Genomic DNA, 21,559 nt, shown 5'->3' with positions numbered 1-21,559 from the left:
CGCTCTGGGAAGGAACTATGTTCCACAGGCATCTATAATTCCTGAAAAATTTCCAGCTTATGCGCCCTCCTAGATAACTCCTACGTACAAAATTTCAGCTCAAACCACCTAGCCAATCTCTATCAAAAATTCGCCAACTTTTCTGTTCATAAACTATTCTGGAAGAGACTGGTCTTCCCAGTCTAGGTCTGGATTATTCAGTGCCACATGGAGGCTACTGGATGAAGGGACAACACCCTAGACATGGTTTGCCAGGCCAGGTAATCTCGCGCGCACCAGCGCACGCGGTGACCAGGTGGCCGACATACCCAGAATCGTGCTCTGGCCTTTCAGTCATCTTGGGCCTCGTTAGGGCGCCCATCTCGCGCCGCCGTACCTTGTCTGAGTGTGTGGACAACCTCTCCACCGTCCATGTAGCCCCTCTGGAGCCCTCTCGCTCGCCGGAAACTTGCTCGCCGGGCACGACCACCATGCGCCAGGACCCAACAATACTGGACTATGGCCGACAGCGCTCTTAATGGCCCTCAACGCCTAGCCTGCTACCTTATATCCTATTCCCCTCTCCTATCGCATCGCCCTAACCCACGATGGCCAGCTCACCTTAGAGCTTTGGCCGCATCTCCATGGTGGCACCCGAGCTCGAACTACCCCTCCGCCTATAAAAGGACTTGCGCCTCGCCTTCTCCAACACCCCACCACTCCCCCTCCTCAAATTGAGCTCTGAAGAAAAGGAATCAAGCACCGGAGCTCTTCTTCCCCAACTCCGGCCACGAGCTCTACCGCTCGTCCTTCTCCACCGTCCCATGTCTCTGGTCCACCCTAGCACCACCTAAGCTCACTATCGAGCTCCTGGTAGCCCACTGGTGCTCCACCAACTCTTCCATGGGCCAATCCTCGTCAGAATCGACAGTTTTATCCGCAGCCGTAGCATGTCATCGCCGTTCGACAACCTCCCGATGAGCTACGGATATGGGTGACCTCGTCGTGGTGCCTGATACATCTCCAACGTATCTATAATTTTTGATTGCTCCATGCTATATTATCTACTGTTTTAGGCATTATTGGGCTTTATTATCCACTTTTATATTATTTTTGGGACTAACCTATTAACCGGAGGCCTAGCCCAGAATTGCTGTTTTTTGCCTGTTTTAGGGTTTCGAAGAAAAGGAATATCAAACGGAGTCCAAACGGAATGAAACCTTCGGAAACGTGATTTTCTCATCAGATAAGATCCATGAGACTTGGACCCTATGTCAAGAAAGCCACGAGGTGGTCACGAGGGTAGGGGCGCCCCCTAGGGTGCGCCCCCTGCCTTGTGGGCCCCTCGAAGCTCCACCGGCGTACTTCTTCCTCCTATATATATCCACGTACGCCCAAACGACCGGGGACGGAGCCAAAAACCTAATTCCACCACCGCAACTTTCTGTATCCACGAGATCCCATCTTGGGACCTGTTCCGGAGCTCCGCCAGAGGAGGCATCGATCACGGAGGGCTTCTACATCATCATCCAAGCCCCTCCAATGAAGTGTGAGTAGTTTACTTCAGACCTACGGGTCCATAGCTAGTAGCTAGATGGCTTCTTCTCTCTTTTTGGATCTCAATACAATGTTCTCCCCCTCTCTTGTGGAGATCTATTCGATGTAATCTTCTTTTTGCGGTGTGTTTGTTGAGACCGATGAATTGTGGGTTTATGATCAAGTCTATCTATGAATAATATTTGAATCTTCTCTGAATTCTTTTATGTATGATTGGTTATCTTTGCAAGTCTCTTCAAATTATCAGTTTGGTTTGGCCTACTAGATTGGTTGTTCTTGCCATGTGAGAAGTTCTTAGCTTTGGGTTCGATCTTGCGGTGTCCTTTCCCAGTGACAAAAGGGGCAGCAAGGCACGTATTGCATCGTTGCCATCGAGGATAACAAGATGATTTTTTTATCATATTGCATGAAACTATCCCTCTATATCATGTCATCTTGCTTAAGGCGTCACTCTGTTTTTAACTTAATACTCTAGATGCATGCTGGATAGCGGTTGATGAGTGGAGTAATAATAGTAGATGCAGAATCGTTTCGGTCTACTTGTCTCGGACGTGATGCCTATATACATGATCATATCTAGATATTCTCATAACTATGCTAAATTCTGTCAATTGCTCAACAGTAATTTGTTCACCCACCGTAGAATACTTATGCTCTTGAGAGAAGCCACTAGTGAAACCTATGGCCCCCGGGTCTCTTTCTCATCATATCAATCTCCATCACTTTATTATTGCTTTTCTTTTACTTTGCTTTTACTTTATTTACTTTGCATCTCTATACCAAAAATACCAAAAAAATTATTTATCATCTCTATCAGATCTCACTTTCGTAAGTGATCGTGAAGGGATTGACAACCCCTAAGTGCGTTGGTTGCGTTGAGCTATTGTTTTTGTGTATGTACGAGGGACTCGAGCGTAGCCTCCTACTGGATTGATACATTGGTTCTCAAAAACTGAGGGAAATACTTACACTAATTTGCTGCATCATCCCTTCCTCTTCGGGGAAATCCAACGCAGTGGACACGAACCAAAGACAGAGCCACATCAGCACCACACCGGGCAGATCGGAAGTCATGCCTCTGGGTGTTGGCGACCTTGATTGCTGCCAGCTTATCTTGTCGTACCTCCTTGCAGTGGACACAAACCAAAGACAGAGCCACATCAGCACCACACCGGGCAGAAGATTTCTTCCACTCCTGCACTCGATCAGGGATCTCGTTAAGTCGAGTCATCAGGGACTCAAGATCATTCTGGAACGTGGCCTTTGGCCAAAGTGCCGTGTCGATCCGTGACGTGGCGACCTTCAGTCGAGCCAAGTAGTCCACAACACCGTCGATGCGGGATTCCAGTCGGAGCAAATTCATGGCAGTTTCATCTTTCATGGGAGAATTGATTGGGTCCAAACCTGGCTCAATCCGCCCAGTCTCCTCCTTGAAGTTCTGGCAAAACTCTGCATTCACGATCCAAGGATAAGTCAATTTTCGTATGCTGAGTCGACAAAAAAAAAAACATCAGTCGGAACAAAATGTATACCTTCAAGCTTGATGAACAACTTCTTGGCAAGGCTCCTCAGATAGCTCTCCAGATCGTCCCTCCTGCGAGCGATGCCTTCCATCTTCTCGTACAGGTTGAGGTTGTCCTTCTTTAAGCGCGTGCACTCCTTGTTGGCTTCGTTCAGGGCATATTTCATCTTGGTGTTCTCTTCCTCCAATTGGCCAACTGAAGCCAGTTTCTGTTCAGCCAGAGCGGTTCTGTCGTCAGCTTTCTTTTGAGCAGCAGCCAAATCCTGATCCTTCTTCGCCAGAGCTTCTCTCAGTTTTTCTGCAAAGAAATGGTGCTTGATTCAGAAAGAGCAGAAGGGTACTCAAGCCTAAGACAAACCAGTCGACAAGCTCGTCTTACCATTGGCGTCGTCCTTGGCCTTTTGCAGCTCTGTCTTGGCCAATTCCAAGTCAAGGTTTAGTTGGATCTGCTGTTTCTCCAAGTCAGCAAAGCGAGCTCCAAGATCACAAGATTTCTGCAATCAGGAAGAAGTTATTTTACAGCGAAAAATGACAAAGACAATAAATACTAAGACTACGGTCGACTGCCCATAGTCCACCATAGTCTCGGGGACTACACCCAGTGGGTGCACTTTGCGTGCCCCCACCGGTTCTGATCCCACTCGACCGGCCCGCCGGAGCCGAGTGCAGAGAGTAAAAAAAGAGAGAGAGAGAGAAAGAACAATTGCGCCGTCAAGAAAGAAGAACTCAGACCATAGAACTCAGACCACAGTCGACTTCTAGCAGTCGACCGTGGTCTCGGGGACTACACCCAGTGGGTGCACTTGGCGTGCCTCCACCGGTTCTGATCCCACTCGCCCAGACCGAGTGGAGGAGATAAACTACCAGTTTGGTTTACACTCGACGCGGCCAGACCAGGTCGAGCGAAAGAATCAAAATACAAAGACTAAAGTCGACTGCCAGCAGTCCACCGTAGTCTCGGGGACTACACCCAGTGGGTGCACTCAGTGTGCCCCCACTAGTTCAAAAATTCAATCGATGCACCTAGTGGGTGTACAGATGCAAAAAATTTCGGAAAGAGAGTCTTCAGATAGCATATCCTAGCAGAACAAGCGGTGACCAACTAACCTGAATGTTGCTTTGGAGAGATGAGCTGGCGTCGTAGGCGGCCTGACTGGCGTCCCGCACCGTCTTCATCTTCTCCATCATAATGCCCGCCTGGCGTATGGCTTCCTTGGTAGCATTCACTTCGTCCTCTGGGACATGATGGGTCGCAAAAACTGAAGGTGGGTCGGCAGGGGCTTGAGCAGTCGACGAAGAAGGAAAGGCACTCGACAATGGAACGACGAAGGTAACAAAACCCTGATTGGCATCGCCAGCGTCCTGAACGACCGGTTTCGCCCTCGGCATCGACTGTGGCACCTTGCTTGCAGGAGCTTGCCTATTTTTCCTTGCCAAAGGCCTCTCAGGCTCTTCATCACCATCATCGGGGAGGTCAATAATGTTAGGAGCTGTTCAAATATCAATCGCCAAAATCACATCACCCAATGGTACACATTGCAGTTGAGTCGACCAAATAAAGGCAGAATGACAGAAATCATACCCAGATTGGAAGTGACCGCATCCTCCATTACCTCATCCTCGTCCCTGTAAGCTGAGGTCCCGGAAGTAGCAGCGCTGCCAGTTGCAAAGTTCGTCTGGTTAAATCAAGAAAAAACAAACAACACGGGGTGTTGAGTGAATACAAAGGGAGACACTCACACAGAAGCGACGGGGATGTCAATCTTAATCTTCGGCAACGCCTTCCGAGGCTTCTGCTCTGCAACTTTGGGATGCTTTGACGCTTTTTCGGTTGGGGTTGGTGAAGAGGTCCGAGGACGCTTTGAAGACTGACCAGCCTGAGCAATCGCCTTTTCACGGGCGCTCGGTCGTTCTTGGTCAAGCTTGGATCACCTCTCCCTGCGAGGAGGCGACTCGACTTCTACTTTGTCACTCGGGTCGTCGCTTTCTTCGTCTCCTTCACCGTCAGAATACCATTCGCCACTGTCGCCGCCGCTCACCTCTCCTTCCAGGTCTTGCCCTTGCTCTCCGTTGGGCATTGAATACATTTTGATAAGGGCCTGAAAGAAAGCATGAAGAATAAAGTCAGTCGACGCAGTATAGACAGCTGCGCGAGTGAATTCAGATTACAATCAAAAGCTCAGAATCGGACCTTTTCTGGTTCATGGGACTGGTTGAATGGAGGAACTCTCCTGGCTCCCCTGGGGTTGTCCTTGTTTCCGGTGATGCCCGACAGCCACTTCTCCAGTGTGTCGTCATCGACCTCCTCTGGGTGAATCCGAGTGGTGTCGTCAAGACCCGAATACATCCACATCGGATGGTCTCGGGCTTGAAGAGGCTGGATGCGCCGCCGAAGGAAAACCTCCAAGAGATCCATACCGGTGACCCCGTCACAGATAAGCTGGACCACTAGTTCGACCAGCACCCTAACCTGTGCCTTCTCCTCTGGGAGCACCTTTAAAGAGGAGGGTTTCCTCACTCGGTCCATGGTAAAAGGAGGGAGGCCAGTCGACTGCCCTGGCGTCGGCTGGTCTTTGCAGTAAAACCAGGTCGATTGCCATCCGCGAACCGAGTCGGGAAGAATCATGGCTGGAAAGGAACTTTTCCCTCTCATCTGAACACCAAGACCCCCGCACATCTGATTCACTTGTGTTCTCTCGTCACTCGGATTGGCCTTTTTCACCGTCTGAGAACGACTGGTGAAAATGTGCTTGAAAAGACCCTAGTGAGGCCGACAACCCAAGAAATTCTCATACAAAGACACGAAAGCAGCGAGATACACGATTGTGTTGGGAGTGAAGTGGTGGAGTTGTGCCCCAAAGAAATTCAGAAATCCCCGAAAGAAAGGGTGAGGAGGCAAGGAAAATCCACGGTCGACGTGGGTGGCAAGGAGAACGCGCTCACCCTCCCGAGGTTGCGGCTCGGATTCCTTCCCCGGAAGCCGCGCCGATCCATGGGGGATCAGCCCTTCATCGGCTAGGTCGTCGAGGTCTTCTTGGCGGATCGCCGAGCGGATCCAGTCGCCCTGGATCCAGCCCTTCGACAGGCCGGCTCGCGAGGAAGATCCACCCCAACTGGTCGCCTTCCCCTTCGCCTTTGCCGTCGCCTTCTTCGCCCGCTCCAGAGCCGCCGTCTTCTCCTTCCCCATCGTCGCCGGTGAGACGCGTACGGAGCGGCGGCGCTGGGGCGAGAGCGAGCGCGACGAAGAAGCCTGAAGAGGAGAAGAGGAAATGGGAACGCACTGTTCAAGAAACCCCGGTCCGACGCCTTATATGAGGTCGCTTCCGAGTGGCTGACTGGTAGGCCCGGACGGTGCTGTCAAATCCCATAACAACCGCGCGCGCGATACATGGCGAAAAAGGTGGCGCAGAGATCGAGGCGGTTCCGCCCTATCCCATCCGATTACTGCGGCCTCCCCCGTCCCGCGCGCTTCCCAAAATTCGAATCCCGCAAAATCTGCGGGCAGCAGAACAACTTGTCAGACGGAAGATCTCCTCCACGCCGTCACTCGGAGCTTTTCAAGTAAAGCAACTCACTCGACAAAAAACTAAGAATGGATCAAGGCGACTGAAAAGGAAGTTGCTGTCATCACTCAGGTTCATTGATCCGAAACAAGATATGCTCATGGCATGAAAAATGAGTCGGAGAAGTTCTCAACTCCTTCTCCACTCAAACCTCGATCCATTTAGGGGCTAATGATGAAGCTATGTACCTAGGGTAGGGTCATGGACCTGTCCCAACTGCCCTACCCAAGGACATCTCTAGAAGAAATCACCTTTCAATCGACTTGGAGGTGTTCCACTCGACAGACTCAAAGACACTCGACCAAGAAGCAATCACTCGACCAAGATCCAACCACTCGACGGCCAGGAGACCTAAAGTCACTCCACACGCTAACGGTCGGTCATTAAGTAGCTTTTATGGTCATCATAGCACTTTATTAGGGGCATTACCAGTAACGCCCGACCTTAATGTATTAAAAACCCTGCATAACTGAGGGCCAGAGGGGTCCGGCGAACTCTATATAAGCTAGCCCCCTCCTCAGTGTAAAGGGTTCGCACCCCTGTAATTCATACATGCATAATCCAATCGACCGCCTCCGGGCTCCGAGACGTAGGGCTATTACTTCCTCCGAGAAGGGCCTGAACTCGTAAACCTCGTGTGCTTACAACTACTCCATAGCTAAGATCCTGCCTCTTCATACCTACCCCGCTACATTACTGTCAGACTTAGAACCACGACACTAGGCGCTTGAATCGCCCGATTCTGATAAACGAGCAAAAAGTTACACTAGAACGAAAATCGGATCAGGAATCACGATTGAAAATAATCGCGGAAATCCGAGAAAAAGAAAAATTGACGAACAGGCTAACGAACAAACGTTCGTTGTCTGCAGCTAAATGGTGGAAACCGTTCGTAAAACCGAACATAAAAGCGGCTGTTCGCTAAATAACTAAACCGAAGAAAATAAACCGAACCGAATCTAGAAAAAAACCGGATCTAGGGTTTACGAAATAAAACCAATCAGTTTTAAAAAAACCGATAGCTACCTCGAACTCCGGTGGGATCCGGCAAGTCGGCGGCGGCGGGAGGTCCGGGCGGGCAGCGGAGAGCTCCGGCGGGGCGGTGCGGGCGGCGGCGGCGACGGGCTCCGGCGCGGGCGGCGGTGCGCGGCGGCAGGTGGCGGCTAGGGTTAGGGTTTCGGTGGGGCGGCGGTAACGGGCCTCGGGGCGGCGGCTTATAAAGGCCTGGCCCGAGAAGTCCTGGCCGAGTACGGCCCTAAGTCGGTCGATTCTTTTTTTTAAATAATTTTGACGTGTAGAAAAAGAAAGAAAAGAAATACTAAACGGACTCCAAAAATTCCGAAATAATTTTTTCTCGTCCTCTAAAAATAAGCCGGAGAAGGTGAACATTTATTTGGGCCTAAAATGCAATTTTGAAAAACGCACTTTTTTCCTAATTCAAATAAAATAGCGACAAAAACTCTGAATAAAAAATCTATTTGATTTTAATATTACATCTCTAATATTTCTTTATTTTGAGGAAGTCATTTTATCCTCTCTCTTTTATATTTAATAAAAGAAACAATTCAGAGAAAAATAATTAAAATCAAACGATCCTCTTTCATAATTCGAGAAAACCTCAAATATGAAAATAATGAAATCCCCAACTCTCTCCGTAGGTCCTTGAGTTGCGTGGAATTTCTAGGATCAACCAAAAATGCAATAAAACATGATATGCAAAGATGCTCTAATGTATAACATTCCATATTGAAATTTTGGGATGTTACAAACCTACCCCCCTTAAGATGAATCTCGCCCTCCAGATTCGGGTTGGCTAGAAAATAGGTGAGGGTGATCCTTTCGTAAGTCTTCTTCTCGTTCCCAAGTGGCTTCATCGTTGGTATGGTGACTCCACTGAACCTTGCAAAATTTGATAACCTTGTTGCGTGTAACTCGGCTGGCAAACTCGAGTATCTTGACTGGTTTCTCCTCGTAGGTCAAATCGCTATCTAACTGTATTGCTTCTAGCGGCACTGTATCCCTTAGAGGAATTTCTGCCATTTCCGCATGGCACTTCTTCAACTGAGAAACGTGGAACACATCATGAACTCCGGACAATCCTTTGGGTAGTTCCAACTTGTAAGCAACTTCTCCCATACATTCCAAAACTCTGTATGGTCCCACGAAACGTGGTGCTAACTTTCCCTTAACTCCAAAACGCTTCACTCCTCGGAGTGGTGATACTCGAAGATATGCTCTGTCTCCGACTTCGTAGATTGTCTCCTTGCGTTTTGAATTTGCATAACTCTTCTGCCTGGATTGGGCTACCTTGAGTCTATCGCGAATCAGCTTAACCTTCTCTTCAGACTCTTTAATCAAGTCAGGTCCAAACAACTGTCAGTCTCCAACTTCGTCCCATAACAATGGTGTTCTGCACCTCCTTTCGTACAATGCTTCGAAAGGGGCCATCTTCAAACTGGCTTGATAACTAGTGTTATAAGAGAACTCTACATAAGGCAAATTATCGTCCCAACTAGATCCATAGTCTAGCGCACAAGCTCTCAACATGTCCTCCAGAATTTGATTTACTCTTTCAGTCTGTCCATCTGTTTGCGGGTGAAAAGTTGTACTGAACTCTAGTCTGGTTCCCAAAGTTTCATGCAACTGATTCCAAAACTTTGAGGTAAACTGGGTTCCTCTATCTGACACAATGGTCCTCGGAACTCCATGCAAACATAAGATCCTAGTCATAAAGATCTTTGCTAACTTAGCACTGGTGTAAGTGGTCTTTACTGGGATGAAATGAGCTACTTTCGTCAATCGATCAACTACAACCCATATCGAGTCATAGCCTGAACGAGTCCTGGGCAATCCAGTGATAAAATCCATGCCTAGTTTATCCCACTTCCATTCGGGTATAGGCAATTGCTGTAGCAATCCTGCTGGCTTCTGATGTTCTTCCTTCACTCTCTGACATACATCACAAACTGCTACATACTCCACAATATCCTTCTTCATACCGGTCCACCAGAACCTGTCCTTCAAATCCAGATACATCTTGGTATTTCCTAGGTGAATCGAAAATGGCGAATCATGGGCCTCTTGCAGAATCATCTTCCTGATCTCCTGATCTTTTGGTACATATACGCGGTCCTCAAACCATAAAGTATCGTGCTCATCCTCACGAAATCCTTTGGCTTTTCCTTTGCTCATCCTTTCCTTTATCTCGGCAATCTCCTTGTCCGTCTTTTGTGCTTCTCTGATTTTATCCATCAAAGTGGACTAAATCTCCAAAGCTGCTACATAACCTCTCGGAACTATCTCCAAACATAGCTCACGAAGGTCTTCTGCTAACTCCCTGGGTAATCCTCCGGTCATGAGGGTATTGACATGACTCTTGCGTCTCAAGGCATCGGCTACTATGTTATCCTTTCCGGGATGATAGTGCAACTTCATATCATAATCCGTAATGAGTTCCAACCATCTCCTCTGCCTGAGATTCAACTCCTTCTGCGTGAAGATATACTTCAAACTCTTGTGATCCGTGTATACCTCACAATGGTTTCCCATGAGAAAATGTCTCCATGTCTTCAACGCATGCACTACGGCTGCTAACTCCAAATCATGTGTAGCATAGTTTAACTCATGGGGTTTAAGCTGTCGTGAGGCATATGAAACAACTCTTCCTTCCTGCATAAGTACGACTCCAAGTCCTCGACGAGAAGCATCGCAATACACTTCATAATCCTTGTGTTGATCTGGTAGAATCAACACCGGTGATGTAACCAAGCATGTCTTCAACTCCTGGAAACTGGCCTCACATTCCTCGGTCCAATTGAACTTGGTGTCCTTCTTTAACAACTCCGTCATTGGCTTAGCAATCTTTGAGAAATTTTCAAGGAACCTCCGGTAGTATCCTGCGAGTCCAAGAAAACTCCAGATCTCTCCAACAGTCGTGGGTGCTTCCCAGTTTGTCACGGTGAAAACTTTGTTGGGGTCTATTGCTATTCCTTCTCCGGATATAACATGTCCAATAAATCCAACTTCCTTCAACCAAAACTCACACTTGCTGAACTTGGCGTATAAGTGATGTTCCCTGAGTTTTCCAAGTACTAAACGCAAATGTTCCTTATGTTCCTCTTCATTCTTCGAGTAGACCAGAATATCATCAATGAACACTACAACTTATCCAAAAACTCCATAAACACCTTGTTCATCATGTTCATAAAATAGGCTGGTGCGTTAGTCAGGCCAAATGACATAACGGTATACTCATATAGCCCATACCTTGTGGTAAAAGCTGTCTTAGGTATGTCCTGCTCTCAAATCTTCAACTGGTGATAACCTGATCACAGATCGATCTTGGAAAGCACCTTAGCTCCTTGCAACTTCAAACAAATCATTGATCATCGGCAGTGGGTACTTGTTCTTGATTGTTACTTCATTTAATCCACGATAATCAACAACCATCCTTAATGATCCATCCTTCTTCTCCACTAGAAGTACTAGTGATCCCCAAGGTGACGAGCTTGGGCGAATATATCCCTTATCCAGTAACTCCTTAATCTGTTTCTTAATTTCTTCTAAATCCCGTGCGGGCATCCTGTACGGTCTCTTAGATATTGGCCCTGTGCCTGGCAAAAGTTCTATCAAAAACTCTATGTCTCTATCTGGTGGCATGCCTGGCAACTCTTCTGGAAATACATGAGGAAATTCCTTCACCACTGGTACTTCCTCCTGTACTACTCCCGATAAGCAATTTACTTGAGTCCTATTCGGCACATGCCGGGATACATACTTGATCCTTCTTCCTTCTAGGGTGGTGAGTAAAATCGTCTTACTAGCGCAATCGATGTTTCCTCCATACATAGATAGCCAATCCATACCCAGAATCACATCCAAACCTTGCGATTCCAAAATTATTAGATCGGAGGGGAAAACATGCCTACCTATGGCCAATGGCATCTGAAAACATCCATGGCTTTCCCTATACTCTACTCCGGGTGAGGTTACTAACATGGGTGTCTTAATTACTCTAGTGGGCAGGTTATACTTATCCACAAATCCCCTTGATATGTATGAATGAGATGCACCAGTATCAAAAAGAACGACTGCAGTAAAAGACTCAACCAAAAACTTACCAATTACTACGTCTGGCTGGGCTTCGATCTCCTCCATGTTAACGTGGTTCACTTGTCCCCTGTTGAAAGGGTTGGGCTTCTTCCCAGAGCTTCCATTGCCATTTCCATTTTTGGCTTCAGGACATTCATTGGCGTAATGTCCGGTCTTCTGACACTTGTATCAAGTAAGATGGCTTAGATCCTTCTTGGTGGGTGTTGCCGGGTTGGAACGGTTCTGTCCGCTACTTCCTCCATTTCCATTGCCGTTCTTGGGGCCATTATGGTTGTGCGAACTTTCTCCATTATGAGCGTGGCCTCCATGGTTATGCACAAGCCCTCCCAAGTTCGGGGTGAAACGAGGTCTCTGCTGGGCTCCAGAATTATACTTCCCTTGTGCATACTTCCTCTTGCGGCTATCAATCTGTTGCTGTTTCCCTTCAAGCATGAGCGCTCTATCCACCAACTCCTGGTAGTTATTGAAATTTGCTACCATCAACTGCATGCTTAGCTCATCATTCAGTCCCTCCAGAAACTTCTCCTTCTTAGCTGCATCCGTAGCAACGTCTCTGGAGCATAACATGCTAACTTACTAAACTCATCCACATACTGGCCAACAGTGCGTCCTCCTTGGTGGAAGTTGCGAAACTCACGCTTCTTCATGGCCATAGCTCCGGCTGATACATGGGCAGTACGGAAAGCTTCCTGGAACTGATCCCATGTGACAGTGGCTATAGTATAAGTGACAGTGTAATTATCCCACCACGAGGCTGCTGATCCACCCAATTGGTGTGCGGCAAAACACACCTTCTCAGCCTCTGTGCATCCTGCAGTGGTTAACTCCCTTCCAATCGTGCGGAGCCAATCATTTAACTGGTGGAGGTGGTGGCGGTGGGTTGTTGTTGTTGTTGTTGTTGTTGCCTTGGTTCTGAACTAACAGCTGCATCAGGGTATTCTGCTGCTAGATCAACTAAGTGAGCTCCGGTGGAAAGGTAAATCCGGGGTCACGTCTCGGAGGCATCTAAGCGTTTTAGAGAGAAGAGAATAGAATAGAATGAGTGTCGGTGTCAAAACTGGTGGGTCTCGGGTAGGGGTTCCCAAACTGTGCGTCTAAGGCAGATGGTAACATGAGGCAGGGGACACGATGTTTACCCAGGTTCGGGCCCTCTTGATGGAGGTAATACCCTACGTCCTCCTTGATTGTTCTTGATGATATGAGTATTACAAGAGTTGATCTACCACGAGATCAGAGAGGCTAAACCCTAGAAGCTAGCCTATGGTATGATTGTATGTTGTCCTATGGACTAAAACCCTCCGGTTTATATAGACACCGGAGGGGGCTAGGGTTAGACAAGGTCGGTTACAAAGGAGGAGATATACATATCCGTATTGCCTATCTTGCCTTCCACGCCAAGTAGAGTCCCATCTGGACACGAGACGAAGTCTTCAATCTTGTATCTTCATAGTCTAACAGTCCGACCAAAGGATATAGTCCGGCTGTCTGGAGACCCCCTAATCGAGGACTCCCTCAGTAGCCCCCGAACCAGGCTTCAATGACGTCAAGTCCGGCACACAGTATTGTCTTTGGCATTGCAAGGCGGGTTCTTCTCCAAATTTTGAATGTTTGTTAAGTAGTGTCCGGCCCTATAAATGTTGGACTTCTTGGCTTCTGTGCTCAATAAGGGCTATCTTCCACGCGTCGAATGAATACGAGGAGCCAGGGCGCTTTTACATTCGCCCCCCTAGCCAGATAAATAAATTGTCTTATTAAAGGGATGGGGATCCTTAGATCCAATCCATACCATCCTCCCATGGCGAGAATCCATCAGAGCGCGCTTCGGAAAAATCCACTCCAACATGGCCGACCACCGCAACTCCTCCTCTCGCCCCCGTAGCCCTAAGCCCGGTTATTGGGAGAGGTGTTCCGTCCCACACACTCGATTGGTAGAACTGCAAACTCAGGGATTTCTCCCTCCAGCATATATGGTTCCCGTCCGAGCCGGGCTCGCCACCTATAATGGCGGGGAGCAAGCGGAGAGCTTCCCCAGCCCCTCTACGGGGGAGCGGGTGTGCCTCGTTCCTTACTTACTAAGGGGACTCATATTTCCAATTCATCCGTTCCTCCACGGGATCCTAGAGTTTTACGGCCTCCAACTGCATAATTTCACCCCTGCTCCCCTATTACACATCGCCGGCTACGTTGCCCTTTGCGAGCTATTCCTGGGCTACGAGGCTCATTTCGAGCTATGGAAAAGGTTATTTTGCCTCATGCCTCGCACACAGAAGGGGTCACTTTATCAAGTGGGCGGAGCCGAAATATGGCGCATCGCCGAAGCCAGATACCTGTCTGGTACTCAGAAGAAGATGTCCGAAGACTGGCCTTCGGAATGGTTTTATATGGAGGACGTCCCCCTTCCAGACCCTGTTCGGTAGGGTCTTCCTGAGTTCAATAATGCTCCTATGAAGAAACGCCGAAGTTGGCACCCACGGAGCCCCCAGGAGGAAGACAACGGAGAAGTCCTTTATCTAATGAACCGGATTAAAGCGCTGGCTCAATCAGGATTGACAGTAATCGAAGTTATGTCAATATGCATAATGCGGGGAATGCAGCCACTACAATATCGAGGGCACCCCATGTGGTGTTTTATCGGGGAATATGATGCCACCCGTTGCGGGCGTAAGGGACCGGACTCCGCTGCTGCTTTAGCAAAAATTCTGTCCGAGTTGTTCAAGGGAGAGGAAGAGGAGTTCATCTTTATCAAACCACGAGATGGATTCTCCATGTACAACGCTCCAAGCTGGGTGAGTTATATCTCCTTACTCCCATTCTTCCTGCATTCTTTGTCGTAGGTACTCACCTTGCCATTTTATGGAAGGAACTGCGAAAAGCTGTAAGGGAGGTCAACAACCCATCTCCACAACCAGAGGACCCTGACCGGGCCCTCGGTCTCGGACTCGAAGAAGATCCGAACATATTCATGGAGCTGATAGACAGGCAGTTCTATCAACTGAGCTGTGATGACGCCATGGTGGCCATTACGGCCGACTATCCCGGACTGCTCCCTGCGTCGCACGTAAGAAAAACCAAAATCCCAACTCCAAAAACTAGGATCCCCTTTTAGACACTTCACCTACCATACACATATGGTGTTTTACAGGGAAGGCATTCGGGACGCCGTGCCGAACCCGCAGCAACTCGCCAACAAGAGGCACCGAGGCCGGGTAGGCCAAAAAGGAAGGCGGTCAGGACGGAGATGCTGGCGCAGAGGTATAACACTAAACCCTGCTCCGTGGTTGTCGTCTTTCTCAAAATGTAATGACGTCCATGTTTGTTTAATAGAAAAAACGCTCGCCGGAATATGTCCGGAGAGGCTGCCGATCACGCTTCCACCAGTCGGGCTCCAGGGCCGAACATAGAGGCGGAAGCTAACATGGGGCGGACGCTGGATACTCCTCCTACAGAGGATGCGGATAGACTGTCCGCTACAAATTCAGAAGTGGAGAGCGCCATGAATCATAGGCGTCGCCGGGCCGTACTCCGTGACGCTTGCTTCTCACCGGAGGCATTTGATGCCTTCAATTCTGGAGATGCGTACCTCCGTGCTGTTCAAAATGGTCTAGCCAGAGCTATGGACCAGTATGTAAGGGATGTACGGGTAAGCAAATCTGACGATTATATGTATCAGTAGCCCCTGAGACTTGAAACAGTTGACGCAACTGATTTAAGGATCATTATTTGTGCAGGTTCTTACGGAGAAGAATTCCCAAATGTCTCAAGAGCTGGACGAGTGCAAGGCCCAGCTCGAAGCCGCTGTTGCTGTATTGAAGGAGTCCAAAAAGGGCCCCCTGGTAACTCTTTTGTCTATTGCAAAGAATACCAGTACCAGGTAGTATGCGGCATGTATGCACACCTAACAATAGATGTTGCAGGTGGCCTCGGAGTGAATCCGGAGGCCGTGGAGGCAGATACGACACGTGATGATTGATAGTGAAATGCTGGCGAGCGCGTGGTGACGCGAGTCAGGCAGGAGAAAAATGATCTCCAAGATGCCAATATCCGGCTGGGCGTGGAACTGAAGGATGTCTGAGCCCAGCTTGCGGACTCCGTGAAGGAGAATAAACGGCTTCAGCGCGGCATTTTTAGTAAGTGTTTGAAAGAACTTTTTAAAGGAGTTCGATGAAGAAGCCTGCTAACATCGTTATGTCTGCAGGTATGCTGATGGGTCGTCTCGCGGAGGAGATGCCCGGGTCCTCGGGTGATCTTCTGCCAGAGCTCTCACAACTTCATGAACAAGTTCGGCATTTGATGCAGAGTATTGCCCAAGCCTTGTGGCCGTCCGCGTCCCCTCCAGGAGGCATGGGGGAGCTTATAGAGAAGCTCAAGGGAGCGCGGCGGCGCTTCCGATTATGGAAGATATCAGCCTGCTGACAAGGTGCACGGGAAGCCTGGGCTATGGTGAAGACACGATACACCAAGGCTGACCCAAACCACATGGCTAAGGTCGGACCTATGGGGCCCGATGGGAAAGAGATCCCCGTCAGTTTAGTGTATGATCAAGTAGAATTAGCCACAAAGTATTCCCAACAGGATTGTAGGCTAGACAACCTGTTGGATGGTATAGAAGAAGAATTTAATCAGTCTTAGTGACTATGTACTTCAAGTGACATATGTAATGTCCCTAGCCGGATTGTAAATCATTTGTCATGGCAGACCTTTTCGCTTCGACCTCTGGACCCGATAGTCAGGAGTGTATCCGAATACCCACTCGGTTATATAAAAACCGGGGTATGCATGGAAACCAGGCGTAGGGGTCATAAGTGCTTGAATAGACAAGTATCCAACTAGCTACGTTATATTACATGGATAGTAAGAAACATCTTCCAGGGAGAATAGTTCCGTTAAGGGTTCCTTTCCCTGGGTACGCATGCCCTAATGTGCATGTCCGAACTGCGAGACGCAGGCTAAAAACATCTGGGGGCGTGCAGTAATTTAAATGAAAGTCATCTTTTATTCACCAACCGAATATTCCCTTAAGAATGCTAGCTTTCGTCTTCACCCAGTCTGAGGTACACATCCGGCTGACCCGGCAGTAACAATCGCAGAGGTGCTCCCCTTATGCCCTAGCCGAATTAACGGGAACGTAGGGCATAAACACAAGAGCTAGGTAACCCAGCTTGGCCAAAACTTAAGTCATATCGATACATATAATGGCGAAAAAGGTACATGCAGAAGAATAACACATGTGCAGGGCATAAAGCCCAGAAAGATAATTAGATTAAGCTTCTATATAGGAAGCCGCCAGGTATATTGAGCGCGGTTAGTGCATCAAGATTGTGCAACCAAGGCACAGGTTTAGCCCTTTAGGGCTTTTGAAGAGAGAGAAAGAAAGAGAGAGAAAATAAATGTGCAAAAAATCCATGGAGGTAAGGAGACGAACATAGAGTCCGGCGCTAGGAGTAGAATCTTCGGAGTCTGGCTGCGTTCCATGGGTTTTGGCTCGAGTCGATTATTCAACGCATCCCGCAGACGGTACGCTCCACCGGTTAGAACCTGGTCGATAATGAAGGGGCCTTCCCATTTGGGCTTGAGCTTGTTCTTCTTCTCCGGCAGGCATAGAACTAGTTCACCAATGTTATAGGTTTTGGCCCGCACTTCTCTGCTTTGATACCTTCGAGCCTCTTGCTGATAGAATGCGGAACGGGCTTTTGCCACATCGCGCTCCTCCTCCAGGGCATCCAAATTGTCCTGCTGATCGAGCTCGGCCTCTCTTTCTTCATACATGCGCACTCAAGGTGAGTCATGAATTATGTCGCAAGGCAGCACCGCCTTAGCGCTGTACACCATAAAAAACGGTGTGTATCTGGTAGTGCGATTCGGCGTGGTTCGCAGCCCCCATAGTACGAAGTCAAGCTCCTCTACCCAACGGCTGTCTGATTCCTTTAAGGATCGGACTAATCTGGGTTTAATGCCGCTCATGATAAGACCATTCGCTCATTCGATTTGACCGTTAGTTTGCGGATGATAGACAAAAGCATAATCGAGCTTGATGCCCATGTTGCTGCACCATAGTTTCACCTCGTCGGCCGTAAAGTTCGTGCCGTTGTCAGTGATGATGCTGTGGGGGACGCCATAACAGTGTACAACTCCGGATATGAAGTCTATCACCGGTCCGGATTCAGCCGTTTTGACAGGTTTGGCTTCTATCCATTTGGTGAATTTGTCCACCATGAACAGTAAGTATTTTCTCTTATGGGTTCCCTCTTTGAGGGGTCCGACCATGTCGAGCCCCCAGACCACAAATGGCCAAGTAATGGGGATTGTTTGGAGGGCGGTAGGTGGCATGTGGCTTTCGTTTGCAAAAGCTGGCAACCGACACAGTGTTGTACCAGATGTTGTGCATCTGCCCGGGCCGTCGGCCAATAAAAACCTGTACGGAAGGCCTTGCTTACAAGGGCCTAGGCTACTGCGTGGTGGCCGCCGAGTCCGGCATGGATTTCTGCCAAAAGCTTCCGCCCTTCCTCTTCGGAGATGCACCTTTGAAGGACTCCGGTTGTGCTTTTCTTATAAAGCTCTCCCTCATGGACCTTGTAGGCTTTAGATCGCCGCACTATGCAGCGAGCCTCATTTTGGTCCTCGGGTAGTTCCTGTCTAGTTAGGTAGGCCAGGAATGGTTCTGTCCATGGGGCGATGACAGCCATTATCACGTGGGCTGAAGGTGTTATTTCGGTGGCGGAGCCTCCGATTGTGTCAGAGTACTCGGTATCTGGGGTTGTGGCCGGGTCCGGACTATTTTTGCCGGTGTCCCCTTCCCATACCACGGATGGTTTAAACAGTCTTTCCAGGAAGATGTTCGGTGGGACAGGGTCACGTTTAGCGCCGATACGGGCTAGGATGTCCGCCGCCTGGTTGTTTTCCCGAGCCACATGGTGGTATTCCAGCCCCTCGAACCGGGCTGACATTTTGAGGACGATGTTGCGATATGCCGCCATTTTCGGATCCTTGGCATCGAAGTCTCCATTTATTTGGGATATTGCAAGGTTCGAGTCCCCACGCACCTCTAGGCGTTGGATGCCCATGGAGACTGCCATTCGGAGGCCGTGTAATAGGGTCTCGTATTCGGCTGCATTATTGGAGTCCGTATATAGTATTTGGAGCACGTATTGCACCATGTCTCTGGTGGGGGACGTCAGGACGACGCCATCCCCTAGACCAGCCAGCATTTTAGAGCCGTCGAAGTGCATGATCTAATTGGAGTATGCGCCGTACTCTTTAGGGAGTTCGGCTTTTGTCCATTCGGCTACGAAATCGGCCAGTACTTCCGACTTAATGGATTGTCGTGGCTTATATGCTATGTCGAACGGGAGGAGCTCGATGGCCCATTTAGAAATCCGGACCGTGGCATCACGGTTGTTTATTATGTCATTGAGTGGTACTTCGGAGGCCACCGTAATCGAACACTCTTGAAAGTAGTGTCGTAATTTCCTGGATGCCATAAATACCACGTATGCTATCTTTTGGTAATGTGGGTACTGTGATTTGCATGGAGTGAGGACGGTAGATACATAGTATATCGGCTTTTGAAGTGGGAATTTATGTCCGTCCATCTCTCGTTCGATGACGAGCACTGCGCTTACAACTTGGTGAGTTGCCGCTATATATAATAGCATTGGTTCGCCAACCGTTGGCGCGGCTAGGATTGGGTTGGCAGCCAGAATGGCTTTTATTTCTTCCAGTCCGGCCGTGGCTGCGTCCGTCCACTCGAAGTGTTCGGTGCACCGAAGAAGGCGATAAAGGGGAAGTGCCTTTTCTCCTAATCGGCAGATAAAGCGGCTTAAAGCCGCCATGCATCCAGCCAATTTCTGGATTTGCTTGAGGTCAGTTGGGATAGCCAACTGTGACAGAGCTCAGATTTTAGCCGGATTTGCTTCAATTCCTCTACTGGAGACGATGAAGCCCAGGAGCTTTCTGGCGGGAATGCCGAAAACACATTTTTCCGGATTGAGCTTAATGTCATATGTTCGGAGATTGGTGAACGTGAGCCTCAAGTCGTCTATTAAAGAGTCAACATGTCTGGTTTTAATGACCACATCATCTACATATGCCTCCACAGTCTTGCCGGTCTGCTTTTCCATACATGTCTGGATCATGCGCTGATATGTTGCGCCGACGTTTTTGAGCCCAAAGGGCATTGTGTTAAAGCAGAAGGTGTCGTATGGTGTTATAAATGCCGTTGCGGCTTGATCAGACTCCGCCATCTTAATCTGGTGGTAACCGGAGTATGCGTCGAGGAAACACAATGATTCATGTCCTGCGGTAGCGTCGATGATTTGATCGATGCGAGGGAGTGGGAAGGGGTCCTTTGGGCAAGCCTTGTTAAGGTCTTTGAAGTCGACACATAGGCGCCAGGATTTTTCCTTCTTTGGTACCATCACCAGGTTTGCTAGCCAATCCGGATGTTTTATTTCTTTGATGAACCCGGCTTCCAGTAGCTTGGCCAGCTCCTCTCCCATGGCTTGTCGCTTAGGTTCAGAGAAACGCCGAAGAGTTTGCTTGACCGGCTTGAATCCTTTTAGAATATTAAGGCTATGCTCGGCCAATTTGCATGGGATTGCTGGCATGTCTGAAGGATGCCAGGCGAATATGTCCCAATTCTCACGCAGAAAGTTCTGTAGTGCGGCGTCTATAGCGGGGTCTAACTGTGCCCCAATGGATGCTGTTTTTGTAGAGTCCGTTGGATGGACTTGGAATTTAACTATTTCATCTGCTGGTTTAAAGGAGGTGGACTTGGATCTTTTGTCTAGTATCACGTCGTCCCTATCCACCATGGAGCGCAGCGCGGTTAACTCCTCCGCCACAAGGGCTTCGGATAATGCCTCGAGGGCTAGTGCGGCTGTTTTGTTCTCGGCGCGGAGTTCTATGTCCGCATCACTAGCTAGAGTGATAATTCCCTTGGATCCGGGCGTTTTGAGCTTCATGTACCCGTAATGGGGTATGGCTTGAAAAATCGTGAATGCCTCCCACCCTAGAAGGGCGTGGTATCCGCTACTGAACGGGGCCACTTGGAATGTAATTTCTTCGGACCTGTAATTCTCCGGAGTGCCGAATACCACATCAAGTGTGATTTTCCAGCGCAACGTACCTCCCGACTAGGGATGATTCCTCGGAAGGTCGTACTGCTTTGCTCAATACGGTTGCTGTCTATGTCCATTTTTTGGAGAGTTTCCTCATAAACAAGGTTTAATCCGCTGCCGCCATCCATGAGCACCTTAGTGAGCCGAAAGCCGTCCATAATTGGACTAAGGACCAAAGCGGTTGGTTCTCGGGCTGTTCGGAATTTAGGTTCGTCACTGGCATTGAAGGTGATAGCCGTATCGCTCCGTGGATTTATTGCTGCCACGTGGCAGACTTCAGCAAGGCTCCGGAGTGCTCGCTTACGCCTATTATTTGAGGCGAAGGTCTCAAAGACCGTTAATATTGTGTTGTTATCAGTGGGAAGGTGCTCTGAGGTATTTTGGGTGAGAAGATCCTCACCGCTTTTGGCCACCTGCCGGAGTACCCAACATGCTGTAAGGCTATGTGTTGATATGGTATCCGCTGTACTATGGATTTTGCAGGGCCCGTTGAGCCATCCCTCCAATACGGTTCCACGCCCTGTAGTGGGCTTTTGCTTCTTTGTAATTGAGTTGGGCGACTTATGAGAGTGCGCCCTTTTAGTTCGGACTAGGGGTTTTGTCAGATCCGGATTATCCCAAAATTGCATTTGGGTTTTCCAGGCACTTTCCATCGCACAGTATTTCCGTACTATGGCCGCCATGTCAGCGAAGTGTGCTACGTCACGGCG

The sequence above is a fragment of the Triticum aestivum genome, chromosome 1A, assembly GCF_018294505.1.
Source record: "Triticum aestivum cultivar Chinese Spring chromosome 1A, IWGSC CS RefSeq v2.1, whole genome shotgun sequence".
Lineage (NCBI taxonomy): Eukaryota > Viridiplantae > Streptophyta > Magnoliopsida > Poales > Poaceae > Triticum > Triticum aestivum.
Note: the sequence above shows the minus strand (reverse complement) of the source record.